Source organism: Cupressus sempervirens, chromosome 1, assembly GCF_028749045.1.
Source record: "Cupressus sempervirens isolate cs-2001-9-10 chromosome 1, ASM2874904v1, whole genome shotgun sequence".
Classification (NCBI taxonomy): domain Eukaryota; kingdom Viridiplantae; phylum Streptophyta; class Pinopsida; order Cupressales; family Cupressaceae; genus Cupressus; species Cupressus sempervirens.
The window spans coordinates 681,882,980-681,893,027 of NC_143118.1; the positions used below are offsets into that span (position 1 = coordinate 681,882,980).

At 31.2% G+C, this 10,048-nt stretch overlaps 1 pseudogene; it reads right to left on the reverse strand.

Annotated features, from left to right (window-relative positions):
• Positions 1 to 8,072: 8,072 nt before the first annotated feature.
• On the reverse strand, positions 8,073 to 9,110 carry LOC149579744 (glutathione S-transferase F9-like; annotated as a pseudogene).
• Between the last annotated feature and the right edge of the window lie 938 nt (positions 9,111 to 10,048).

A 10,048-nucleotide genomic window follows, 5' to 3' on the forward strand; every position in this document is an offset into this window, starting at 1 on the left:
CGAAAAAGTAGGACCCAAAAAAATAGCGCTCGAAAAAATAGGGGCGAAATAATTTCAATATGATTTTTTTTTTTGTTAAATATAATTTTGCATGCACATTCATACTTATTTTTTGTGGGGAGTGGGGGAATTTGAAACAAATTCATGGAATGTGAAGAGACATCTATTGGGGGATATGAGGAGCCTCTCAAAAGTTATAAAATCAAGGCTCCTCATTTCATTTTCATTTACTATTTTTACAGGAAGGAAGAGGTGGAGGTTATTAGAGGATTAGATTAGAGTTTTTGAATATGAGTAGATTGAAGTTTTGGAGTAACATTTTTGTAGTGAGATTTCTATTTTTTATTTACATTTTCATTACGCCGAGAGGCATTCTATACAATCACAGAACAAATACCCAGAACAAGAATCTGCTAAAAAAGATTCTCCATCAATAAAAAAAGAATTAGGAGTGGTTACAAACTTCCAAATTAAATATTAAAAAAGAATTTTTGAAATAATAGCTGGCCAAAAGAATAGGAAGCCAAATGGAGGCAAAAATAATAGGCCTGAAATAATAGGGTCCGAAAAAGTAGGACCCAAAAAAAAGGGCCCGAAAAAATAGGGGCGAAATAATTTCAATATGATTTTTTTTTGTTAAATATTAATTTTCATGCACATTCATACTTATTTTTTGTGGGAAGTGGAGGAATTTGAAACAAATTCATGGAATGTGAAGAGACGTCTATTGGGGGATATGAGGAGCCTCTCAGACTTTATAATTTTTAGAAGAAGGAAGAGGTGCATGTTATTGGAGGATTGGATTGGAGTTTTTGAATAGGAGTAGATTGAAGTTTTGGAGTAACATTTTTGCAGTGAGATTTCTATTTTTTATTTAGATTTAGATGTAGATGTAAATTGAAATTCAAAATTAGTTATAATATTCTACTATGATTTAGATTTTAATTTTAATTAATTTCATTTAGATTTAGAATTCTGTTCATAACTATTTAGGCTTTCATTTAATAGTTTAGTCTTACATGTTTGATTTAGATTTAGATTTGTATTCAAAATCTATTTGATTTATATATTTTATAATACTTTTCATTTACATATTTTAAAAGTGCATGTTTCAAATTAGTTTTATATTTGCATGTTTCATATTAGTTTTAGATTTTCATATTTCAAAATAGTTTTGGTTTGCATGTTTTAGATTTGAATGTTTCACAATAGTTTCACATTTGCATGTTTCTAAGTATTTATATTTTCATGTTTCAAAGCATAATTTTATCATTAATCTAGATGAGAATGCCACCATATCAATACAATTTATATTTTATTAAAGTTAATGATTTATTTAAAGTAGATAAATCATATATTTAGTATATATTTTATTATTATTGAATTGTAAAATAAAATAAAATTCTTGAAATAATAGCTAGCCAAAAAAATATTAAGCCAAATGGATGCCAAAATAGTAGAACCTCAAAAAATAAGGCCAAAAAAACTAGAAAGCAAGAAAATAGGGCTGAAATAACTTAATTAAAATTTTAAATATAAAACATTTTCTTTTTGTTAAATATATTTTTGCATGCACATTCATGCTTATTTTTTGTGAGGATTGAGGGAATTTGAAACAAATTCATGGAATATCAAAAGACATCTATTGGGGGATATGAGGGTTTCGTCATAAATTATAAAACAAATGCTCCTCATTTCATTTTCATTTTGTGTTTTTGCAGGGAGGAAGGGATGGAGATTATTGGAGCAATTAGAGTTTTTGAACAGGAGTAGATTAAAGTTTCATATAGTTTAGTCTTGCATGTTTGATTTAGATTTAGGATTCAAAAACTTTTTGATTTAGAAATTTGATAATACATTTCATTTGCAGATTTTTAATGTGCATGTTTCAATTTAGTTTTACATTTGCATGTTTTGCATTAGTTTTAGATTTGCATATTTCAAAATACTTTTGGTTTTCATGTTTATAGATTTATATGTTTCATAATAGTTTTATATTTGCATGTTTCAAAATATTTATATTTTTCATGTTTCATAATTAAATTTAATCATTGATGTGGACAACAACGTTACCTTATCAATAAAATTTGTATTTTATTAAAGTTAGTGATTAATTTAAAATAAATGAATAATATATTTAGTTTATATTTTCATTATTTAATTAGATTATATATGTGTTTTATTTAAATATTTTTAATAATATATATAGATTTTTATTAATATTTATGTTTGTACTATTTGAAAAGTGGAAGACAATGCCACCATATTTCAAATATTACAATCTAACTATTTCATTTGAAATAGTTTTGATTTTTATTTATGTTATTTTGAACATTATTCATTTGAAAGAATTTATGTTAACTATTAATACTTTTTCATTATCATTATTTCCATATGTTGATTTTTTTTTATAAGTTTGCATGTTACTATTTGAGTTATGGATACCTCATAGAGAATCAAACATTATTGGATACTAGAGCCTAACTACTTCAATGATCTCAAATGATTTCTTCAAGATTGAGTTTTAAAAATGCCTACAAATAATTAAAGAGATGCACACAACTATAATTAAAGTTGTAGAGAAGCAATATTTCCAATTGACTATGTTGAGGAAATGTAAGAAATGCATATGGAAGATGCATAAAAATTTCTGTGTGACACATCTACAAAAGTGGATGGGTTTCCCTCAATGATGAAAGAAGTATTTCACAATCATTGTTCAAATAAAGGTCACAAAAGAATCCTAATCATTGAAGAATGTGATATGTATTTACACCATCACAGATATATTTTTTGTATATAGCTCATTTTTGTCTTTAGCTTAAAATTTTTACTTCTAATTGGTTGTATTGGCAATTTTATTTCCCCATTTTTCAATGTAACTTTCATGGAGAAGAGAACAAGACAAAATAAATTTATTGTTGTATGAAAAATTTCTTCAATGGATGTGGCTACTAAATATATTAATTAAGAAATAAAATCATAAGTCTAAATAGATTCCTTAATGATAGGGAGATTTATTGATTAAAATTATTAATCATTGCAATAAAAATTGCATTAGCATTATTAAAAATTCAACAATATATAATTTTCTCACATCATCATGGAGAAATAATTTCCATAAAATTGACTCTTATATATTCCTTCACACTTTTAACATCATTTGAATTTTTGTGTTGGGACTTATAACTTCCCTTTCATGAATTAAGTTTTCCACTATTCAAGTCATTTGTATAACATATATCCCAAATTTGACCGTAGTTGTACTCCAAATACTCCAACACTACACCTAAATCCCATACTTCCCTTAACCATGTCCCTTATTTTAGTGTAACATTTAACCACTTATTAACCCTAACCATAACACTGAGTGTCATATAAATGAAATTGTAAACCTTGGATCCTAACTTTAACTCTTACTCTATATATGATTGTACTAATCATTTAGTAAATTATATACCTTAGTCTAAACCTATATGTACAAGTATCTAGAAATAATATTATATTTTTTTATAAGTGATAATATGTATATACACAGACCCAGAGAGAGACAGAGAGAGAGAGAGAGAGAGAGAGAGAGAGAGAGAGAGAGAGAGAGAGAGAGAGAGAGAGAGAGAGAGATCATATCTATAGACAAGAAGGAGATCATATTATGTTTCTGATAGAGGGATGTTTTATGTAGAGAGAGAGAAAAAGAGATTATGAGGTGTATCTAGGGAGCAGGCATAGAGAGAGAGAGAGAGGGTGTATCTAGAGAGCATAAAGGGAGAGAGAGATTAGGAGGAGTATCTAGAAAGTAGGGTGGGAGAGATAAGTGGGTGTATCTAGAGATTAGAGAGACATATTAGAGGGGCATTACTAGAGACTACATAGAGAGAGGGTATATTTAGATAATGGGGTGAGATATTAATGGGTGTAGTTAGAGAGAGAGGGAGAGAGAGAGGGGAGAGAGAGGGAGGAGGGATTACATAATTAAAAAAGTTAAAAAGTTGTATCACAATAGCACTAATCATGGGCACTATAATGGAACTAACCCACATTAAAATTTAACTTGGTAGTTATCCTAACACTAAGTTAAAGTGTAATAATAGCACTACCATTAGCTATAATATGATTAGTAACCCAAAAATTATCTTAACCGCAATAATAACACAAACCCTAACTCTAACTCTAACTCTATCTCTAACTTTAATTCTCCCCCTAACCCTAACCTTAACCTTTATAATCCTAAATCTAATACTAATTATAAACCTAAACCTAATTCTAGCCCTAACCCTAAGCCTTACTATAAATCTAATCCTAACTCTAATTCTAACTCTAATGCTAATTCTAACCCTAAATCTAACCCTAATTTAAACCCATATTCTAACTCTAACCTTAACTCTAACTCCAACTCTATCTCTAACCCTAACCCTACCCCTACCCTTAATTCTAACCCTAACTCTAACTCTAACTCTAACTCTAACCCTCACTATAATTATAACTCTAACTCTAATTGTAACCCTAACACTAACCCTAACTCTAACCCTAACTCTAACCCTAATCCTACCCATAATCCTAATCCTAACACTATATATAATTCTAATACTAACCCTAACACTATATGTAACTCTAACTCTAATCCTAACCCTAATTCTAATCATCATCCCAATCCTAATTCTAACCCTAACTCTAACTCTAAACCTAAATCTAACCCTAACTCCAGCCCTAACCCTAAATCTGACCCTAACTCCAACTCTATCTCCAACTTTAACTCTAACTTGATCCCTAACTCTAACTTTAATTCTAACCCTAACCCTAGCCTCAATTCTAGCCCCAATTCTAACCCTAACACTAGCACTAACACTAACACTAACACTAAAACTAACACTAATTATAACCCTGACCCTAATGCTAACCCTGACTCTAACCATAACCCTTATGCTAACCATAATCCTAACCCTAATTTTAACCCTACCTCTAACTCCAACTCTTGTTCTATTTCTAATTCTAACTCTAACTCTAGCTCAAATCCTACCTCTAAATCTAACCCTAACCCTCACCCTAATTCTAACCCTAAATTTATTTGTAACCCTAATTCTAGCCCTAACCCTAATTTTTACACTTACCCTAACTCTAGCTCTAACTCAATCTGTAACCCTAATTCTAACCCTAACATAATTCTAACTCTAACTCTAATTGTAACTCTAATTCTACCCCTAATCTTAACCCAAACCTATATAACCCTAACTCTAACCCTAATTCTAACCCTAACCTCACTTCTAGCTCTAAACCTATCTATAACTCTAACCCTAACTATAACTCTGATCCTAACTCTAACCCTAACTATAACTCTAACTCTAATTCTTACCCTAACCCTAACCCTAACCTTAATTCTAACCCTAGCTCTAACTCTAATGCTAATTCTAATCCTAACCTTGATTCTTACCCTAAATCTAACTCTAAATCTAACTCTAACCCTAACTCCAACTCTAACTTTATCCCTAATTCTGACCCTATGCCTAATTCTAACCCTAACTCTAACTCTAACCCTAACCCTAACCTTAACACTAACCCTAACCTTAATTCTAACCTTAACTCTAACCTTAACTTTAACTCTAACCCTAACCCTAACCTTAACACTAACCTTAACCATAAACATTAATTTGTCCCTAACTCTAACCCTAAATCTAAATCTACCATAATTGGACTATAACCATAAACCTTAACCCTAACTTTAATCTTGGCTCAAAACTTTTTGCTAATCGTAACTCTAGAACCTTAACCCTTACTCAATCCTTAACCCTAAACCTAACCCTAAACCTAGCCCTATTATAACCCTAACCCTAACCATAACCATAAGTCTAACCCTAACCTTAACCATGAGCATAACTGTAACCCTAAACTTAACCATAAACATTACTCTATCCCTAACTCTAACCCTAAATCTAACTCTACCATAACTAGACTCTAAGCCTAATCCTAACCCTAACTTTAATCGTAACTAAAAACCTAACCCTATTCCTAAATCTAACCTTAATCCTAACTCAAACCCTAACCCTATCCCTACAATAACCCTAAATAGAGCCCTATAATAACCCTAACCCTAACCATAACCATAACTCTAACCCTAACCTTAACCAAATGAGCATAACTCTAACCCTTAACTCTAACCCTAAATCTAACTCTACCATAATTGGGCTCTAACCCTAACCCTTACTTTAATCCTAACTCAAACCCTAACCCTGACTCTAACCTTAACCCTAACTCAAACCCTAACCTTGAATCTAACCTTAACCCTGACTCAAGCCGTAACCCTAGCCTTACTATAACACGAACTCTCACCATAACCATAACTCTAACCCTAATCTTAACTATGACCATAACTCTAACCCTAACCTTAACCATAAACATAACTCTAATCCAAAACTTAACCGTAACCATAACTCTAACCCTAACCTTAACCATACCTCAAACCCTAACCCTAACTACAACCACCTTGATGCTAAGCTTAACCATTATTCTATCCCTAAGGTTAACATTAACTATAATGGTAACTTTGTCCCTAACCATATATCTATGTTTGACTATAATATTTTACATTACAATATACCAAAAAGAAAATTACTTCTTTTAAACCATAATCCTACCCCTAATTCTAACCCTAAATATAACCCTTACTAAAAATCTAATTCTACCATAATTACTCTAATCCTAACCCTAATCCTTAGTTTAACCTTCAATAAAACCGTAACCTAACCCTAACTCTAACCTTAACCCTGACTCAAAACTCTAACTCTAACCTTAACCCTTACTTTAATCTAGACAAAAACCATAGCCCTAAACCTAACCCTAACCTTAACCCTGACTCATACCCTTACCCTAACCTTAACCCTAATGTAACTCTATATACAACCCTAACTCTAAATATTAACCTAACCTTAACCATCACCCTAAAACTAACCCTTTCTCTACCCCTTTCTCTAATTCCAACCATAAATCTTATTTTAACCCTAACCCTATTCCTAATTATAACCCTAATTTCAACTCTAACTCTAGCCATTATTTGAGCTCCAATTCCAACTCTACCTCTAACTCAAACCCTAACTCTAATTCTAATCCTAACCCTAACTATATTTTTAACCTAAACCCTTATTCTTACCCTCGCCCTTACCTTAACCCTAACCCTAACTCTAATTCTAACCCTAACTATATTTGTAACCCAAATTCTAACCCTAATCCTAACATTAACTCTAACTCTAATTCTAAACCTAACCCTAACTATAACCCTAACAAGATTTGTAATCCTAAAAATAATCCTAGCCCTAACCCTAATGTTAATCCTGGCTCTAATTGTAACTCTATTCCTAACTATAACTCTAACCCTATCCATAAATCAAACCCTAACAATAGTTCCAACCCTAACACTAACCCTAACCCTAACTATAACTCTACTATTCAATATAACATTTTACATAACACTATGCTTAAAAAAATCTGAATTAAAGTGATACAAATAAACACCATATATAGAATTTAAAAAAAAATTCAAGAATAATTTTATTGTAAGTTTACACTATTACATTTTTATAGTAAGTTTATACAATTGTATTTAAAAAGAAATAAATACCTCAACACTAACCTTAAAAAAATAGAAAAAAATTTTAAAATACTTTTCATGTTGTGCCACGATTGCCACTAGCTTATATATACCTCTATATATATTACGCCAAGAGTAATCATTCTAGAGGCGCCTATTTTCATTTTCATAATCCCAACTGTGATTAAAATAACTTTGGGATTAAATGAAAATAGCCGCCTCGAGAATGATTACTCTCGGCATAATATATATAGAAGTATATATAAGCCAATTTCATTTTTGAAGATAGAACACCATAGGTTCAGTATTCAAAGGCACACTTAATTCAAAACTGGAAACTATGCTATTAGAACAAAATTTGAAACACAAAAGACATCATTCTAGATGAGGGTCTTATTAATTTGCATACCATAGTAAATATTTGAAACCTGAAATGCAACATTCCATCATCTATAGTTTAGATGAGGGTGTCATTATTTTACAAAACACAAAATGAAACTTTGAAACCTAAGCGACATGATTCATTGTTTCACATGGCCAAAACCTTCTTCCACATAGGCCTAGAGGAAATATCCTCCCACCATGCATTCACATGTTTTCTATCCCTGATCAGATATCCCTTATCAGTAGCATTAACTATATAATCAGTGAATGGAAGATGAGACAGATCAGCAAGGCTGAAAAAATCCCCTGCCAAGTATTTGCTCTTTGAAAGCTTCTCTTCATCCACATCCAACACTTCCCCCAACTTTTGGGCATTTTTCTCAATCAAGGCCTTGTCTTGAGGCACATCAATCCTTGGGGCAAATAGCAGCTGATAAACTAATGCAGTAGCATGAGGGCTATAGTACTGCCCTTCAACTTCAAGCCATTGTTCAACCAGTGCTCTCTCCTCTAGGGTCTTCCCCAACAAAGGAGTACCCTGTCCTGCATATTTCTCAGCATAGTATCTTATGATAGCCCTTGATTCTACACATACACAATGCATATAAACTCAGATTTACACTACCCAAATCAGATCTATATGTTTACAGTGATCATATCAATGGTAGATGCACTACCCATAAAAATTTGCACATATACAAGTAGATGAATCACAAGAAAGCAATTATGTTAGCTACCAACATAAGTTTTGAATTAAAACATTCAGCATACTGCATGTTGGCTAAATCATAATAAAATGAAATATGCATAAATAAGTACACAATTAATATCTTTACCAAAGAGCGTGAGACTTCCATCCTGGACTACTGGAACTTTTTAAAATGGCTGCATCACATATCATACAAATTTCAAATCAATAAGCTTAACCTGATAATTGTATAAATGGGTTATTATAAAACCAACAAAAGAAGAAAATTATATTATAAGAAACGATCCGCACTTGTAAAGCCAGGAACTTTGGATTTTTATGCTCCCCTTTAATTATATCAATAGGAACAATTTCGAACTCAATATCTTTCTCTATGAAACATGCAAGAACCCTTCTGCTGCAGGCGGCTTAGGTAGGGCCAAGCAGCTTGATAACCATTTTGATTTTCTTCTCAAATGGAGAGATAATTATACCTTTTCCTATTAGAAAACCCAAGAGTTGCTATGCATTTGACAACATTTTCTGATTAAGGAGGTATTTATAGAAGAGAGGAGGTAAGATTTGGGCTCTATAATTTAGTTTTTGTTTGTGTGAATAGAAATAAAAGAGAACAGGTTAGTCAATATATTTCCATTGTAAGGTAGGCTACGTCTGTTCATTAGCTCTATTGCTAGAATTATCATGGGAGACTAGAGATGTATTTGTAAGGAATATGATTATCTAACTTGGTTTTTGTTTGTGTGGATGGAAAGCGAAGTAAATAAATTCATTCTAGGTGGGTCAATAGAGTTATAAATTTTAACATTTTAAACTAAAATTTCAAATTTAGTCTATTAATTTGGTCTTTTGATCATATAGATAAAATTTGGAAAAACGCAATCACTTCACACAGCTTTTTCAATACTTATTATTTCAAGTTTTAAATAAATCAATAGATCTTTTTCTTTGTGAATTTAAAAATTTAGAATATTAATTTTAAACTAGTAGACTAATATATTTTCATAACTTTTTCAATATATAGGAAATCATGTCTTTAAAGAGTTTAATGAAATAATTTTTAAATTGAATAATATAACTTAGAATATTAATTTTAACTCTCTTTAATAATTAAGTTTCAAAATTTTACCTATTAATTTGGTCATTGTTTCAAATATATAAAATCTGCCTCCTATTTCAAACCTTGGAGTGTAAGGGACAGTGGTTGTTCATACTCCTGATCCTATCCTTTATGGATTTGAGCACCGCAAGTGGCATCGATGATTGCTTAGCTAACCTTATATCAGTCTCGCAACCTAGATGGCCATGATGAGTATCATGATAATGGGGAGAAGATTTAGAGGGTCATCTCTCTTGACGACTCCATGTTTGATGCTCCC